An 18,193-nucleotide genomic window follows, 5' to 3' on the forward strand; every position below is an offset into this window, starting at 1 on the left:
TACAAATGGCCTCAGATACCTATTTATAAGAGTTCGAGCACCAAAACCAAGAAATCAAGCCATCATTATCTAGCATAGACATCAAAACGTCAGAGGCGAAAATGACGCAGAGCTTCGGGAAAACGAGTCATGATGACGCATGATGTCATGACGTCATTTTGAAAAGACACATCCCCAAAGCTTGTAACTTACGAAAAATCAGGTTGCCACCCCGCCTAAAGCACCGCTACCCAACTTGCTCGCCTGATTTCATCAACAACGACAAATGGAGTCCGCTCACCAAGGTCACCCGAACTCGGCCTTCATAAGCGCACAGACTAACTGTAAAGGCCAAAAATTTACCTTTGGAATATTTAGCATAAAATGGCATTAATGAATCTCATCGGTCAATCTCGCCTAAGCCATAACGAGATTAATGGTCGCGGTGTCGATACAAGCCGCGGTCGAGATATCAATAGAGATCGCAGTCAAAATATCAACAAGGGTCTAGGTCGTGATCGATTATTAGAGATAAGACTTGTAACGTCTAATTTGTGAGAATATGATATTAAAAAGAGGAATATTCTAGTGAATATTCCTGGTGTTTATACTATTAAGGTTTTCTAAGAAAATGGGCCCATATATATATAAAGGAGAGACAATGATAAGGGCATATAATATTATTCTTAAGAAGATTTTTTAGAAGAAGACTCCCCTTTCGGATAAAAACACAAAGGCTATCTTTTCATAAAGATTCTCGTTCATATTATTCTTTACTTTTCCACCAGATACAAGGATTGTTCATGCAAATCTTGGATCTATCTGTTATTCACCGTTGTTAGGCAGAATATTTACCCTGTCCATTCGTTATCGGGTAAACCATTCTTTTTATTTAGATAAATATCATTTATTTGCATTTATTGCTAGATATATTTCATTTAATGTTCTTGTTGCAAGAGTATTTCATATTTATTGTCATCAATTATATGCGAACTCAATCTCATCTAGCGTGCATCCCTACGCTTAATATCTAGAGTCATTATCCTTAACTAGATTTGATCGTTCATTGTATAAATTTAATAGTTTAATCGGGGATTATGTTTCTTGGTCAAACAAGTACCGATAAAGGTTGACAATTAAGTACCAGTACACATCGTGGAGTGAGGAACAAGTAGAAATGTATTTTGTGAATTCGATGTTGGAAACAGACATATAAACAAGTTTTTAAATATTATGGTTAGAGGCTCAATGAATGCGCATGGGAATAACACGATTTTTATCTATTCTAAATTTGTTTTTTTGTAATACCTTGTTCAAATGTCATGTTCATATGCTTAAGTTTTCTTTTCTCTACATTATTTAGTACTTTCAAAAACTGTCTTTTTTTTTTATTAACTTAATAAATTGCTAATTAGATGTGACCATAGTTAACATCGATGTGTGAGCTAATTCGATTCAAACTCAATTTTAAGCAGCACTATAATTTATAAATTGAGAATTATACATTAGATTGATCAGATGAGGAAATTGAATTATAAGAAAATGAAATATTTAAAACAGGTCGAGTCAAGAAAACGGCCTAGACAGGATGGCAAAATACTCAAAATCTGCTGCTCTTTCTTCTAGGGAACTGACTTTGAAGCAATTGATACACAATATGATTGATTAGATTTGGTTGTTAGCTCCATCAACACGGTAAATATTTACTTAGTGTTTACACAAAATTAAATAATTAAATCTTAATAATTTTACAATGTAATAATGCACATTATTTAGCAATAGTTAAGTAATAATTTGTGTGTATATATTGATTTCATGTAAACACTATGGGTTAAAATATGTTCATATTTAATGATCGCATGAAAAAGCGACACGTGGAGCCGAATACAGAAGATAATCGAACCCGAAGGCAATGATCTCGTTTGTCATCGGAGAGAATGATATTCATAAAGACAAAATAAATGATTGTCATCCGTTAACATTCAATAAAGAATATTCTACATCATTAAGTGCATGATCCGTTACAGAGAATATGGCATTCACTAACCACCGTTGAGCATTCTTCAATGGTCCTCATAATTTTCATTTAAGATGAGCTTGATCGTAGAACCTTGTTCCCTAGGTGTAGCTATAAATAGTAAACTCTACCATCATTGTAAGACACACGAATTTTCTGGCAAGCATACACTATATTCTATTAAAAGCTCAAATAACATTTTACTTTGCTTATTTATACTGTTCTTACTGCCTCCGGTAGCTCTGCGTCCGGGACTAAGATATCAGCCGTTTATTTCAATTTCAAGGCTAAGTCTTATATTTTTTCTAATTTATCTATTATTTTTGGATCAAATCAATTCACTTGTCTATAAACCACGTATAAATTCAATTGTACCGTTTTACGAGTAAACACTTTGGTGCCCTGATAAGTAAGGATTTTGACCGCTTATTTGCTCTATTTTACTTACGTTTTAGCTCAAAAATGCTTAAGGGTATTCTCGAGAACTAATGAAATGTGTTTTCTTGCATGAATATTGGGAAACGAGCCAAAGAAGTGAAAATCAACTCAAAAGGGAGTAAAATTAGACAAGAACCAAAACAAGGCAAAAAGGGCTACAGTGCGGACTGCACAATATTGTGTGCGGCCGCAAACTCTGAAGATGCACTGATAGAATTTGTTCACAGAGTGTGGACTGCACAATTATTGTGCGGTCGCAGAAGACTAGATTCAGAGACTTGTAGTTTAGGAGCTTGAAGATGTGCGGACCGCACTATTATTGTGCGGACGCAGGATGTCAAAATGCAGCCGCACTCATAAATATGCGGTCCGCAGAATGAAGCCCAGATCCAGTCCAAGAGCAAGAGTGCAGCCGCACTCAGAAATGTACGATCCGCACAATTAGAGGAAGTGCGGCCGCATCTCACTTTTATGCGACCGCAGAAAGCCAACCTGATCAGTCAGCCTCAAAGTGCGGACCGCACAACCTTTGTAGGGGCAATTTTGTCAGATATTTTCATCTGGGTATAAATAGATATTTTTGTCATCTTTAGGTTAAGTTTAGTGCACCTGAACACTTAGAGCCGTTTTTATTTACTGTGTTGGGTAACCTTTTACTAGTTTAGCATTTGAACATTAGATTTTCTTTCCTTAATCAATTATTATGCATATTTGTATCTAAGTTTCTTTTTTAATTTCTTCATTTTCCATGAGTAGCTAAACCCTTAGCTATGGTTGTGACCCAACCCCAGTATGGGTACTTAATGAGTGATTGATTTAGGGCTTATTTATGATTAAGTATATAATATTTAGCCTAGTTCTTGCTTGAATTTGAGAATTGATGGTTGCAAACATTGATCCATGCCTAATTGACTTAGTCTATACTTGAGAAAGTGAGACTAAGTCTAGGAAAACTTGGCTAACAAGAAATTGGGGTGAACTGAAGAAATTGATAGCCCAATTAAAGGGTCGAATCTAGAGATAGTAAGACCCCCACTTGAGCATTTATTACTTGTTTCGTGAGATACCCATTTGGACTTGAGAAGGCCAAATTGGAAAAAATTATTCAAACTACCAAGAGGTATAGAGTGAGTAATTGTGTGTGATTGCTATATTGTATCCCGATCAACCAAATATGCCCTAAAGCTCTAAATCCGTTAGGTAACCAACTAGGCGGAAGTCCCAACCCTAGATCTTTTATAACTTTAAAAATAACCAAAACCAAAAACATTGTCTCTTAGCTTTACAATTACAAGCATTAGGGTAAAAGTAGAAGTAGAAATAACAATTGAAAATGTGGAAGTGTAATCTTAGGCACGTCATACATTCACACTAGGTATATACCTAATCCCACATCAAGCTCCCTGTAGAATCGACCCCGACTCGCGTTGGGTTTTTATTATTGTATCGATCGCCTCGCAACCTAAATTAGTGGTGTGAGTTTGCGCGATATCAATTTTTGGCGCCGTTGCCGTGGAGTAAAACGGATTTAGCTATATATTTGGTTTTGTGTGTGATTTGTCTTCTTTTGTTTCCGGGTTACTAACCTTTTTGTGAATCGATTGTAGGTACAAAAATGGCTCTCAACAATGATCCTCTCGGAAACATGCCTTTGGGGGATGTGGACGTGGAAGATGACCCAGTTGAAGAGGTTCCTCTTGAACCTCAAGCAAATAGACGAGGCCGACCGCCTCAAGACAATATTCCCATTCCTCCCCCAAATCCACAAAGAGCGGCTCCACACCGGGTGTTGCCGAATGAAGGGTACGCAAATGCCATAGTCCCGCCTCGCATTAGGGCGGGCAACTTTCAAATCGCAAATGTTATTCTTACATTACTTGAGCAACGGGGATTCTTCACCGGGGCTCCAAATCAAGATGCGTACAAGCACTTGAAAGGATTTGTGGACACTTGCTGGGGAGTAAATAGACCAAAATTTCCGAGGATGCTTTAAGGTTGAGACTATATCCCTTTTCTCTACGGGGGAAAGCCTTGGACTGGTTAGAAAGATTGCCAAACCATTCTATCCATACATGGGATAAATTGGCGGAAAAATTCATTGCCAAGTTATTTTCTCCCGGGCATATGGCCACTCTTAGAGACGAGATTCTGACATTCAAACAAGAATCCAATGAGCCTTTGCACGAGATATGGGAGAGGTACCGCACTATAGTGAAAGAATACCCGAATAATGACATGACCGAGGCTATGATGCAACAAACCTTCTACAGGGAGATCAATACTACCAATAAATGCGTGGTCAACCAACTTGCCGGTGAAAATTTCATGACAACACCATATGCCGAAACTTGTAAAATCTTAAATGAAATGGCGGATACTTTATCGACATGGCAAACTAGAGAAAATGTTCCTCAAGGTGATCCGATGTGATTCACCTATGCAAAGAATTACATGATCATGGGCAAGCAATTGCCGAGTTGACCACTACAATGAATTAATTGGCCAATGCTCAACTTCAACAGGTTCAAGGTCCTAAGCAAGTAAATATAATGGAATGTGTCAATATGATGGTGAACAAGCGAAAGCAAAAGGGTTAACAAGTGCAAAACCGTGTGGAACAATTTGTGCAAGATGATAGTGGGTTCGACCAAGGCGAATCATACAATGAGCAAGAGGAAGAAGTGCAATATATGAATAACTAGCAAAGTCAAGGAACAACTCTCATGGCCCGAATCAACAATAATGGCGATCTCTAGGAAATTAGAACAATCAAAACCACTAAGGCAATTGGAGTGGTGGTACCAACAATCAAGGTAATTGGAATAATAACACTAATCAAGGCAATTGGAACAATCAAAGCTACCAAGGCAATTGGGGTGAAAATAATAAAGGATATTAGGGAGGCAACAACCAAGGGGGTTGGAACGGTAACTAAGGGAATCGGGGGTCGGGCTCTCAAAGGCCCCCGATGTATCAACAACCAAAAAAACCGCCTCCTTATCCTTCTCAAGGTTCTAATTCTTCCAACAAAGAGATGGGATATATTGAAAATATGTCCAAACAAATGATGGAGAAAACTGCCGACTCTGATGCTCAATTAGCCTCTCACAACACTTCAATCCATAATTTGGAAGTTCAATTAGGGCAAATCTCGCAAGCTTTAAACATTTGTCCTAAGGAGGCACTACCTGGTGATACGGTGGTGAACCCGAAGGGTGGAAAAAATACAGGACATGCCATGGCCGTAACAACACGGAGTAGAAGAGGTGGAGATACAACCACCTCAAATCAAAGAAGAATTGTGGATGATAATGTAGTGGTTCAATAAGATGAGATTCCAAGCAATGTGGTTCAGTCTAATAAAGAAGTAAGAATTGATATTGATGAGAATGTGGAGGAGACTCAAGAAGAAGTGAACCCGTCTAGGGAGCACGTGATTGACATATCAAAACCGGTAGTGCCAAAGGCCAAGGCACCAATGCCAAGGCCTTCTCCTCCATACCATCAAAGTCTCGCCAAGCAAAATAGGAGAACTAATTCAAGAAGTTTATTGAAATGATGAAGAGCCTATTCATTAATGTGCCATTGGTTGAGGTGTTGGAACAAATGCGGTTATGCAAAGTTCATGAAAGATTTGGTGACAAAGAAAATATCAATGAATTGTGAGACTATCAAGATGACACACCAAGTGAGTGCTATTGTGAACTCAATGGCTCAGAAATTGGAAGATCCTGACGCTTTCACAATCCCTTGCATTATTGGAAGTGCCGATTTTGCCAAAGCTCTTTGTGATCTAGGGGCGAGTATCAACTTGATGCCCTACTCGGTGTTCAAAACTTTGGAAATTGGGTAACCAGGACCCAAATCTATGAAGTTACAAATGGCGGATCGTACTATGAAGAGACCATTGGGTATTACTGATGATGTGTTGGTTCGTGTTGATAAGTTCATCCTTTAGGCGAACTTTGTGATTCTTGATTACGAAGTGGATTATGAGGTGCCTATTATCTTGGGTAGACCTTTCCTTGCTACAGCGAAGGATCTTGTTGATGTGGAAACCGGTGAGCTCACCTTTCAGGTGGGCGATGAACATGTGGTTTTCCATGTGTGCAAATATATGAGGCAACCAAATAATAACGAAGTTTGTTCATTTGTGGACTTAGTGACCGAGGTGATTGTTGATGATGCTAGTTCCATGATGAATGTTGATGATACTTTGGAGGCCGTATTGCTTAATCATGATGATGTGAAGAGGTTGGCTATGTGGAATGTGTAAATGCATTACAAGGAATGGGGTCGTATGCTTATGAACCCCGAAAATTATCCTTAGATCTTGAGAACTGGAAGAAACCTCTAACAAAGCCCTCAATCGAGGAGCCTATCACTTTGGAGTTAAAGCCATTGCCTTCATATCTCAGGTATGAGTTTCTTGGCTTATGTTCTACTTTACCTGTTATTCTTTCCTCTTGCTTGACTAATGTGCAGGTAGATTCTACTTTGGCAGTGCTCCAAAAGAGGAAGAAAGCTATAGGATGGAAATTGGCGTATATTCGGGGTATAAGCTCAGCCTTTTCCATGCACAAGATTATTTTGAAGGAGGAATCCAAACCCTCCGTTGAACATCAAATAAGATTAAATGAAGCAATGCAAGAGGTAGTGAAGAAGGAGATCATTAAATTGTTGGATGTCGGGGGTTTTTACCCAATTTGTGATAGCTCGTGGACCTCTCCGGTGCAATGTGTCCCAAACAAAGGGGGCATGACTGTGGTAACAAATGACAAGAACAAGTTGATCCCCATAAGGACGGTCACCGGGTGGAGAGTTTGCATGGACTATAGAAAGCTCAACAAAGTCACTCAGAAAGATCATTTTCCATTTCTATTTCTTGATCAAATGCTTGATCGGTTGGCCGTACGTGCTTTTTGTTGTTTGCTTGATGGATACTCCGGCTACAATCAAATTCTTATTGCTCCTAAGGACCAAGATAAGACTACTTTCACTTGTCCCTATGGTACTTTCGCATTCTCGCGGATTTTATTTTGGTTATGAAACGCACCGGCAACTTTTCAACGGTGTATGATGGCCATCTTCACCAATATGGTGGAGGATTTTCTTGAGGTCTTCATGGATGACTTTTCCGTGGTGGAATATTCTTTTGATGACTGCTTGGACAACTTGGACAAGGTATTGGCAAGATGTGAGGAAACAAACTTGGTTTTGAATTGGGAGAAATGTCACTTCATGGTCGAGGAAGGCATAGTCCTCGGCCACAAAATTTCAAAGCATGGTATTGAGGTCGATAAGGCCAAATTTAAGGTGATCTCCAAAATCCCTCACCTATATCCGTGAAGGGAGTGAGGAACTTCTTGGATCATGCGGGGTTCTATCGCCGATTCATCAAGGACTTCTCTAAGGTGGTAAACCCCTTGTGCAAACTTTTAGAGAAGGATGCTAAGTTTCATTTCAACGAAGATTGTATGAAGGCATTCGAATTGCTCAAGTTTAAGTTGACTACTACTCCTATTATCACCGCATAAGATTGGAGCTTACCTTTTGAGCTCATATATGATGCAAGTGATGTGGCGGTTGGAGCGGTGTTAGGGCAACGTATTAACAAAATCTTCCATCCGATCTACTATGCTAGTAAGACCATGAATGATGCCCAAGTCAACTACACAGTGACCGAAAAAGAGCTCATTGCTATTATTTTTGCTATAGAGAAGTTTCGCCCGTACTTGATGGGTACAAAGGTGATTGCTCGCACCAACCATGCGGCACTTCGATATTTGATAAGCAACAAAGATTCTAAAGCAAGACTAATGCGGTGTGTGCTTATTTTGCAAGAGCTTGATCTAGAGATTCAAGACCGCAAAGGTAGTGAAAACAAAGTGGCCGACCACTTGTCTCGTTTGGAGGAGGAGGGGAGGCCACATGATGGCCTTGAGATAAATGATTCATTTTCCGATGAGCAACTCCTAGCCATTTCTATGATCGGGATGCCATGGTTCGCTGACTTAGCCAATTATCTTGTGAGTGGCATTGTACCGAATGAGTTCTCTTCAAACCAAAGGAAGAAGCTCAAACAGGATTGCCTTGACAATTATTCGTATGAGCCTTATATCTTCCGGATTTGTACAGATGGTGTGATTCGACAATGTGTACCGGAGGAGGAACAAATGGAAATTCTTGAGGCTTGCCACTCTTAGTAATATGGTGGTCACCATGGTGGATCTAGAATGGCAACAAAAGTGTTGAGTTGTGGATTCTATTGGCCTACTCTTTACAAGGACGCTAGCGATCTCGTCAAGCGTTGTGATGAATGTCAAAGGGCCTATGGGATTTCTAAGAAAAATGAGATGCCCCTCACCACCATCTTGGAGATTGACATTTTTGATGTGTGGGACATTGATTTCATGGGTCTATTCATGAGCTCCTGTGGGACTACTTACATATTGGAAGTTCTGGAATGTCTGAAAGTGGGTTGAAGCCGTGGCTTTGCCCAACAATGAATCTCGGAGTGAGGTGGCATTTTTGAAAAAGAACATCTTCAGAAGGTTTGGTACTCCAAGGTTCATTATTAGTGATGGGGGATCGCACTTTTGCAATAAAGCTTTTGATACCTTACTTACAAATTATGGTGTTACTCACAAAGTGTCGACCCCCTATCATCCTCAAGCAAGCGGGCAAGTTGAAGTTTCCAACCGGGAGATCAAGAGTATTTTGTCAAAGATCGTCAATGCCAACCGAACGGATTGGTCAAAGAAACTTGATGATACTCTTTGGGCTTATAGGACGGATTACAAAACACCGATTAGTATGTCTCTGCATCGGCTAATGTTCGGGAAAGCTTGTCACCTACCGGTGGAACTTGAGCATAAGGCTATGTGGGCATTCAAGAAGCTTAATCTTGAATGGGACGTTGCCTCCAACTTTAGGGTGGCATAATTGAATGAGCTTGATGAATTTCGGTTCCATGCATATTCAAGTTCGTCCTTGAACAAGGACAAGATAAAGTACCTCCATGACAAGTACATCCAAAATAAGGAGTTCAAAGAATGCGATCTTGTGCTATTATTCAATTCTTGGTTGCGGATGTTTCCGGGAAAGTTGAAGTCCAAGTGGAGTGGTCCATTGGAGGTTGTGCATGTGACACCCTTTGGTGCATTAGACTTAAAGAACAATAATGATGAAGTATTTAGAGTCAATGGTCACCGGGTAAAACATTATCTTGGCAAGGTTGATGATGGCCACGTTGTGGCGTTGATTCATTTCAAGTGATTGATGGTAACATGCGTCGTGCCACGACGTTAAATCAGGCGCTTCTTGGGAGGCAACCCATGTTTCTTTTTATTTTTTTCATCTTCTTCCTTTTTAGATAGGTTTTGTATTGAGTTAACTGGTTTTGAAGTGAATTGTAGGAATGAGTATGCATTACAGGGACAATAATTGAAAAAATTAGCCAAGTGTTGAAATTATGCAGACCGCACCAAATTTGTGCGGACCGCACAAAAATGCTTGCAACCGAAGAGAAGGCTCTGCGGCCGCACAGTTCTTTGTGCGGTCGCACAACTGGAGACCTAAAAACATGAACTCTCTGAAGTTTGGATTTGCAGAAAATTGGCCAAAATGTGGCCGCACACAAAACTGTGCGGACCGCACAAATTTATGCGGCCGCACTCACTTTTGTGCGGACCGCAGAAGTTCAACTCAAAGAGCAGGCAAAGAGTGCGGATCGCACTCAAAATTGTGCGGCCGTACTCACCTAACGTTTTGACCGACTTGGTTAAACTATAAATAAGGCTTTCCAACACTATTCACATTTTACGCTCTCTGGATTTCCAAGCGCTAAGAAAACATTGTGCATCACAAAATAGTTCACAAATCACACTTAGTTCATCAAGTTAGTTTCTCACCTACATCATTCATTACTGGTATGTTCAATCCATGTAAGATTTTTGTCCCTTTTTCTTAATTTTTATTTTTGTTTTATTTGATTAGCTTAGTTATTTTTAGGCCTAAAAATGTCAAATGTGCTTAATATGTGCTAAAAACTCATGTGGGTAGTTTCATATATGTTCATTAGGGACTTGGTAGACCATTAATCATGTTAATTTATGCATGCCATGTCTAAATTATGAAATATTACATAAACCCTAACCTTACTGTCATAAATGTTCAAATCGTGCGATCGCACACAAATTTGTGCGGTCCGCATACCACTTGATTAGGGAAAATATTGTTCTTGAAAAGTGCGAACCACACTCAAAATTGTGTTTCCGCATAAAAATGTGTGCGACCGTACTATTGAACTTAAGGGAATCAGTATCTCAAGATTGGACTTGTGTGGCCGTACTCAAAATTATGCGGTCCGCACTTCAGGATGTGCGGCCGTACTCACAATCATATGGTCCACACTTTAAAATTGTGCGGTACGCACTAGATAGTCTGCGACCGCACTCAAAATTATGCGGTCCGCACTGTCTCATTTGATCACCGTTGTGCTGCAAATGTTTGAATTGTTTTGAAATCATCTGACCTATGTATCTTGTATTGCAGACAATGGTTAGATCACGTGGTGGAGGCGATACATAAAAAGGGAAAGGTGAATCCTCCCGAGGCAGAGGAAAAGGCACTCACCCTCTACGAGTACAATCAAGGCCTATTGCTAAAACGCCGACCACCGGGAGAGGAAGGGCCACAAAGCCCTCAGAATCTAGTTCCTATGCCCCATCCAGGGAAGCCTCCGAGGGTCATTCAATGGAGGTCCAACCTTAGGCCCAGTCCCAACCATCCTAACCCACTGGGCGTTATCAATTGCGCAACGAACCTACATCTAGTTCTTCTGGGGGTTCTGATGCAGGAAGCCAGGGTTCTGAGCCATCCTATACCTACTCCTCCAGCACCAGTAGCTATTGATGTCGATGATGATGATGTCCCAGATGATGGTAGAGGGGTGGAAGTGGTTCACCCACAGTGTCATCGATGTAAATGATCACTTGGTCAGGGAGTTCTACGCAAATGTGGCTCACATCAAGAAGGGGACAAAAGTGACAAAGGTGATACATTTGAAAGTCTGCTTCGACGCCTACTCTTTGAACACTTATGTGGGATTTGAAGAAGTGGAGGCAGTCCAGTACCTAGAGAAGTTGGCTCTGGGTGATGCAACTCGCCCTTGGATAGCTGAGATTTTGGCCGCCCGAGGACCATCACCACCATGGATTACAGCAAGAGTTCCTATCCTCCGAGCCACCCTCAATTTTGAAGCTAAAGGGTGGCAAACCTTTGTGTGTAGCCGGATTGATCCGATTTTAAATGAGAAAAACCTCCTACTTCCCCAAGTAGTTATGGTGGCTTCTATTATGGTGGGGTACCCAATCAATGTGGGTGCCATCATGTCAACCAACATCATATTAGCGGTCCGAAAAAGTAAAAAGTCCTACCCTTATCCAAACACCCTCACAAAGTATTTCAATGATGACAAGGTGGAGGCGAGGCCATATGACACAAAAGTAAAGGCCAAGAAGCCTTTCTCATGGTACCACCTGCAGGGTGCTGACAACCCAAAGTTCAAGGGTAAGGTCACTACCACCGTTGGCCAGTCTAACGAGCTATCGATGGTGGGTTCCGAGGCTGCTGCTGAGCCATCTACAACTCCCATGCCTTCCACAGCAGTTGGGCCTTCCACCGGGACAGCCGCAATGCCACCACCTTCATCTTCTAGGACATCAGTTGCAGTACTAGTGCCAGCCTCATTCACTTATCCTCTCACTACGCTGCGAGTCTCCCATACTTTGGCGAGCTTTAACAACTGGATGTAGACAGCCACTTCTAAGTTGTCTGACATATCCAGTATTGTTGCAGCACAATCCTCTACCCCAACAGCACCACATGTCCCTCCATCAGTGGAGGAAATATTGAAGAAGATTCTGGACAACCAGAAGACTATTATTGATACACTGGTGGCTCAGGGGGGGGGGTGCTATTGAGGAGTTGACCAAGAAAGGTGAAGAAGATGAGGAAATCCCATGCTTCAAAGAAAGCAGTGGAGAGTTTGAGAAATGAGGTGACGAAGATAGCAACATCAGGTGATTTTCCTTTTGACCTACTAATGGAGACAGATCCATCAGTACCAGCTGACCCAACAACACCATCAGCAGAGGCTAGGGGTGGGCATTCAGTATTTCGATTCGGTATTAGGAATTTCGGTTCGGTATTTCGGTATTCGGTTTATCAATTGTGTATACCAAATACCGTACCAAATTAATTCGGTACGGTTCGGTATTTCTTATTTTGTTTCGGTACGGTTTTGGTTTGATACATATTCATGTGTCACGTACTGCTAAGTGCTAAGAGCGTTAGCAAGCAGAAATAAAATTTCAGTGCATTCCTAATTAAGGAAAATCTTTCCTTTCATTTCTTATTAAAAGGAAATAGAATCCAGAGGCATCAACATTCAGCACCACTAATAAGTAATATCTTTCCTTTGAAAATGATAATGATAATGACTAAATTTAATACTAATATGAAACGAAAGATTCTGACTAAAAGGAAAATCTTTCCTAAATGAATCAAATCCATAGGCATCATCAGTCAGCACCACTAAAACCAAATATGGACTGCAAAATCATACTGAACTCTGAGCAGCAGCCCAGCCAGCAGCAGAATTGTTAATTCAAATTTACACTTTACACAGATGCAACAAAAACATAGATGCATCATGCAAAAATTACTAACGAGTAGCAGCAGCATTAAACACAATGCAACAAAAACAGAGAGAATTCAAGTTTATACCAATAAGTAATAACAGCTAAAGTGTCACGCTCACAGTAGCAATAAAATTATGCAAAGTTTGCAAACCTACTGGTTACTGCCATTCTGCCAAACATAAAGTTGTAAGTTTAACTAATAAGCAGGGCAGCAACAACATTAACATCAAAATAAAATGATAAGAACACTGGCCCATAACACCACAAGTCTAAGTGTCTAACACATTAATCTTAAATAAGTTTAACAAATTCTCAAAAATCAAAATAACATAAATAGTCTCGACTCTCGAATCAACTTTAGGAGCACGGGGCATTATTGAACTTGAACCTAAAAAAAGAAGATAAAATTATAAGTTAGAATATTATTTTTTTATGATAAAAGAAAAAAAACTACAAAAGTATATCGCCAAACAAATAGAATATTAAACTCACCACTACAACTATACGCCAAAGGGATCAAACAATGGTAGTAGTGCTTCCATTATCTTCCATATCTAAAGATAATTCGACCTAATACATATGTCATACAAATAGATAAGTGTAAATAAACAACTTGGTTTAGTATCACAATGCTTAAGGAAAATAGACCCAGTAGAAACTACAATAGCTACGATAAAATAGTCCCTTAAATCTGTTTGTGTACACCCAAACTACTGAAAAGCTGAATAACAAGTTGCAGATAGCAAATAAGTTAGTTCTTTCCCTCTTAATTTCACCCAGGCCAAGTGATAAAATGTATTGTGTATATGGCGTCCAACTACCCATAAGTCTCCACGACTTAACTATAAACTAGACACCAAAATGTTAATTTTGTACTTACTATATTATCCTTGAGTCAATTGTTCAACGTACTAACTTAATGAAGATTGAAGAATGAAGAAGTTGTGAACCTGTTGAAGAGTTGAAGATTGAAGGTTAAAAATGAGGAAACAAGCAGTCACACTTGAGAGTCGTCGGCGCCGAGGTCGTTAAGTCATTGTGACGTTGTCTCTATCGCAGTCGCAACACTCGCAGCCACAAGCTCACAGCCGATCTGTTCTTCACTTATTGAGAAACCTAATTCTAATTCCAATCCTTAGAAATAAGGGGAAAAGACTAAGAGAGTAATGGACTTGGGCCTAGTCTTGAGTTATTGGGCTAGAAATAAACTTAAAATTTTGGGTTGGGTTAGGGCAGTGTAGGACAAGGAATTAGGAATTAGGAAGCACATGGAGTACTTTATAAATTCGGTATTTCGGTATACCAAAATATCAAAATCTTAATACCGAGGACCGTACCGTTATACCAAAAATTTAATACCGAAATACCGAAAAAACCAAAACTGAAATACCGAATTAATTCGGTCCGATTCAGAATTCGGTTTTTCGGATTTTATGCCCACCCCTAGCAGAGGCACCATCAGCAGAGGCACTAGCTAGCTAGTCTGACGAGCCAAATCTCACTGCCCCCACTGCTGAGGAGATGCTTCAGATACTCACCAACCCTGTTGTCCCTCAGCCCGGTGATGATAAGATATAGTTTGAGGAGACTGAGGGTGGTAATGCTGCCAGTCACCCTGAGACCAGATAGGGAGTTTTCTTTACTCTCTACCCTCTTTTGTTTTGATTTTTCTAAGCATTGAGGACAATGCTTGTTCTTATGCTGGGGGGTGGTCTATTTTGGTTCATTTTGGATGACTGTGATGACATTTGATTACTTCTGGGCCTGTAATAACTTTAATATTCCTTTTCTTTTATTTTTATTTTCTCCCTCATTATGTATATATTCATCCCTCTTGTATGTATTCAATTCCCCTCGGTTTGTATATTCATTTGCCTTACTTTCAGTAGTTTATTTCATAGCTTCTTCATTTTGTTTTCTTAATAGTATAGCTTGTTAGTTACTTTATTAGCTTCTTTTTGATTTGTTAGCTTCTTTTTATGTTTTAGTGAACAATAAGCCTTTGGTTTTCTTAATGCTACAGTTCTTTCTAAAGGTGGGTCTTGTGTGAACCGGGTGTCTCTTCCCAATGGTAGATGGCGTGATACCCTTCTTAAGGGATCGAGTTAGTTTTTAATGATTTGGAAGAAACAAGTAGTATTAACGAATAAATAAAAGTCAAGCATGCTTTACTTAGTACAAACACACTTAACTACACGCTTATGGTCAAAAATAAGTTTTTGTAAAGAAATAGCCCTAGTTAGTGACCTTGTGACTCTTGTGTTGACTTAGGTAATCATCGGGTAGTTTAGTTGAACCATTAGCGATTTTCAATCTTGAATGAGTTTGTTGCGGGACCTCGACTCTATTCTCTTTGACAATCCGGTTGTGTGAGAGGTGAGGTATTTTGTTACAATTTCAAGTACCCGTGCAAGTGGTCTAGAGCTTGCTCCGAATGTGTTTCTAGGCGAAATGCTATGTTAGCCTAGCTTGAAAAGTGATTGTAGGCTTTTCTTGACTCGTTTTGAAACCTTCCATGGCCCACCAATGATATCATCCTTAGTAAACCCTTTTGAGCCTAAAGCCTTTTTATTCGATAACCACATTACAAGCCTTTACCCGTTTTATAGTGACTCTCTCTTGGCACCCGAACTTTCTTTAGCACTCATGTGATTCAAATGGCAAAAATATAAGTTTGGGGGTGAGACGAGGATTTCAAAGATGGTCTCAAGGCACAAAAAGGGAAAATAAATGAAGAAGAGAAAAGGCAAAGAAAAAGAAAGGAAGAACAAAAGAAAAACACAAAAAGAAAGTGAATAATGTGAAAGGGTTGAAAAGATGCAAAAGAAAGAAAAAGTTCAAAGCATGGAGAAAATAAAGAAGGAAAGTATGAATAGCATGACAAAGAAAGAGTGATGTCAAGTCACTCTAATCCCCCCTAAGGGAAAAGAAAATGACTCAAAGAGTCGGCAAAGTAAGAGCCAAAAAAGAGAATATGAAGTGCTAAAGGAAAGATGAACCAATTTCATTCCGATATTTCCCTCCTTAGTCCAAAAGCCTTCATTACATGCCAAAAAAGCCCTAAGTGATTTCAAGCCGAGCAAGCTAACATTAGTGGTGATTTACATGAGGGGCAAGCATATAGTACTTAGAGTCGGGCTTGTGACATTCTTTTGAAAGTGATGAGTGAATCTTTCTTGAGTCATTGAATTGAATTCTTCATTCGTGAGTGATATGAGCTTCTGGAGAGTATATGAGGAGGAGTTTGGGATCCACGGTGACCTGCATGAAAGTGCGAGCTTCCTTGATGAACAAAGTCAACCCTTGATACTCAAGCATCACATTAGAGCCATTTGTGCTTTAAGATTAAAATCATAGGCTTGTTAATGATTCATGAGCGTGTGGGTAATTGTTGGTCCCAATTGATTTGTGTTTGATTTAGCTTAGGCCAACTAAAATAGCCCTTTTCTAGTGGAGGTGGGAACCTGCCTTAATTGCTTGAGGACAAGCAAAAGCTTAAGTTTGGGAGAGTTGATAAGTAGGGATTTTGACCGCTTATTTGCTCTCTTTTACTTACGTTTTAGCTCAAAAATGCTTAAAGGTATTCCCGAGAACTAATGAAATGTGCTTTCTTGTAGGAATATTGGGAACCGAGCCAAAGAAGTGAAAATCAACTCAAAAAGGAGTAAAATTGACAAGAAATAAAACAAGGCAAAAAAGGGCTACAGTGCGGATCGCACAATACTATGTGCGGCCGCAAACTCTAAAGATGCACTGATATAATGTTTTCACAGTGTGCGGCCGCAAAAGACTAGATTCAAACACTTGTAGTTGGGGAGCTTGAAGATGTGCGGACCGCACTATTATTGTGCCGCCGCAGGATGCCCAAAATACGGCCGCACTCATAAATGTGCGGTCCGCAGAATGAAGCCCAGATCCACTCCAAGAGCAAGAGTGCGGCCGCACTCAGAAATGTGCAGTCTGCACAATTAGAGGAAGTGCGGCCGCATCTCACTGCGACCGCAGAAATCCAACATGATCAGTCAGTGTCAAAGTGCATACCACACACAGAATTGTGAGGCCGCATAACCTTCGTAGGGGTAATTTTGTCAGATATTTTCAGCTTTGTATAAATAGATCTTTTTGTCACTTTTAGGTTAATTTGGGCTCACCTGAACACTTAGAGCCATTTTTATTTACTGTATTGGGTAACTTTGTACTAGTTTGGCATTTAAACATTAGATTTTCTTTCCTTAATCAATTATTATACATTTTTATCTAAGTTTCTTCTTTAATTTCTTCATTTTCCATAGTAGCTTAAACCCTTAGCTAGGGTTGTGACCCAACCCTAGTATGGGTACTTAATGGGTGATTGATTTTGGGCTTATTTATGATTGGTTATATGATATTTAGCCTAGTTTTTGCTTGAATTTGAGAATTGATGGTTGCAAACATTGATTCATGCCTAATTGACTTAGTCTATACTTGAGAAAGTGAGACTAAGTCTAAGAAACTGGCTAACAAGAAATTGAGGTAAACTCAAGAAATTGATAACCCAATTAAAGGGTCGAATCTAGAGATAGTAAGACCCGACTTGAGCATTTATCACTTGTTTCGTGAGATACCCATTTGGACTTGAGAAAGCCAAATTGGGAAAAATCATTCAAACTAGCGAAAGGTATAAAGTGAGTAATTGCGTGTGATTGCTATATTGTATCCCGATCAACCAAACATGCCCTAAAGCTCTAAATCTGTTAGGTAACCAACTAGACGGAAGTCGCAACCCTAGATATTTTATAACTTGAAAAACAACCAAAACCAAAAATATTGTCTCTTAGCTTTACAATTACAAGCATTAGCGTAAAAATAGATGTAGAAACAACAATTGAAAATGTGAAAGTGTAATCTTAGGCATATCATACATTCACACTAGGTATATACCTAATCCCACGTCAAGCTCCATATGGAATCGACCCCGACTCGCATTGGGTTTTTATTATTGCATCGACCGCCTCGCAACCTAAATTAGTGGTGTGAGTTTGCGTGATATCTCCCACCGTGAGGCATAGACAGT

This window comes from Nicotiana tabacum, chromosome 17, assembly GCF_000715075.1.
Source record: "Nicotiana tabacum cultivar K326 chromosome 17, ASM71507v2, whole genome shotgun sequence".
In the NCBI taxonomy this organism is placed as follows: Eukaryota; Viridiplantae; Streptophyta; class Magnoliopsida; order Solanales; family Solanaceae; genus Nicotiana; species Nicotiana tabacum.